This window comes from Hylobates moloch, unplaced genomic scaffold, assembly GCF_009828535.3.
Source record: "Hylobates moloch isolate HMO894 unplaced genomic scaffold, HMol_V3 SCAFFOLD_16, whole genome shotgun sequence".
Classification (NCBI taxonomy): Eukaryota; Metazoa; Chordata; class Mammalia; order Primates; family Hylobatidae; genus Hylobates; species Hylobates moloch.
Window position 1 is genome coordinate 65,867,945 of NW_026652291.1, and position 1,496 is coordinate 65,869,440.

Sequence of the window (1,496 nt, forward strand, 5' to 3'; positions counted from 1 at the left end):
AAATTCAATGTCACTTCATGTTAAAAACTCTCAACAAACTAAGTATTGAAGGAACATACCTCAAAATAGTAAGAACTGTCTATGACAAACCCATAGCCAACATTATACTGAATGGGCAAAAGCTGGGAGCAACCCCCTTGAAAACTGGCACAAGACAAGGATGTCTTCTCTCGCCACTCCTATTCAATGTAGTATTGGAAGTCCTGGCCAGGGCAACCAGGCAAGAAAAAGAAACAAAGGGCATCCAAATAGAAAGAGAAGAAGTCAAATGATCCCTGTTTGCAAGTGACATCATTCTATATCTAGAAAACCCCATAGTCTTGACCCAAAAGCCCCTCCAGCTGATAAACAACTTCAGCAATATCTCAGGATACAAAATCAACACACAAAAAACACTAGCATTTCTATGCACCAACATCAGCCAAGCCAAGAGCCAAATCAGGGATGCAATCCCATTTACAGTTGCCACAAAAATAATAAAATATCTAGGAATACAGTTAACTAGGGAAGAGAAAGAGCTCATCCTTGTGCAGAAGCCATGCTAACCTTCTCCATACCATTCCAATTTTTGTATCTGTGCTACTGAAGCGAGCATAGAAAGATCTCTACAATGAGAATAGTAAAGCACTGCTCAAACAAACCACAGATAACATCAACAAATGAAAAAGTATTCCATGATCATGGATAAGAAGAATCAATATCATTAAAATGGTGATACTGCCCAAAGCAATTTACAGATTCAATGCTATTCCTACCAACCTACTAAAGACATTCATTACAGAAATAGAAAATGTTGCTTTAAAACTCGTATGGAACCAAAAGAGTCCAAATATTTAAGGCAATCCTAAGCATGAAGAACAAAGCAGGAGGCATCACACTACCTGACTCAAACTATACTGTAGGTCTATAATAACCAAAACAGCATGGTACTGATGGTACTGGTACAAATACAGACACATAGACCAATGGACCAGAGTAGAGAGCCCAGAAATAGGGTCACACATCTACAACAATTTGGTCTTCAATGTAGCTGACAAAAACAAGCAATGGAGAAAGAACTCTCTATTTGATAAATGGTGCTGGGATAACAGGCTAGCCATATGCAGAAGATGGAAACTAGACCCCTTCCTTACACCATACACAAAAGTCAACTCAAGATGGATTAAAGATTTAAGTTACAACCAAAAACTATAAAAACCCAAGAAGACAACCTGGGCAATACCATTCTGGACATAGGAATGGACAAAGATTTCATGATGAAGATGCCAAAAGCAATGAAAACAAAAGCAAAAATTGACAAATGGGATCTAATTACACAAAAGCGCTTCTGCACAGCAAAATAAACTATCATCAGAGTAAACAGTAAATCTATAGAATGGGAGAAAGTATTGACAAACTATGGATCTGACAAAGGTGTACTATCCAGCATCTATAAGGAACTTAAACAAATTTACCTAAAATATACAAACAATCCCATTAAGACATTTTTCAAGAAA

The 1,496-nt window shown here is 37.2% G+C and overlaps 1 non-coding gene across 1 annotated transcript; it reads right to left on the reverse strand.

The window, feature by feature from the left end:
• Nucleotides 1–487: 487 nt before the first annotated feature.
• LOC116456396 (U6 spliceosomal RNA) lies at nt 488–595 on the reverse strand. The gene has a single exon (XR_004244631.1). It is a non-coding gene; the product is annotated as a U6 spliceosomal RNA (small nuclear RNA).
• Between the last annotated feature and the right edge of the window lie 901 nt (nt 596–1,496).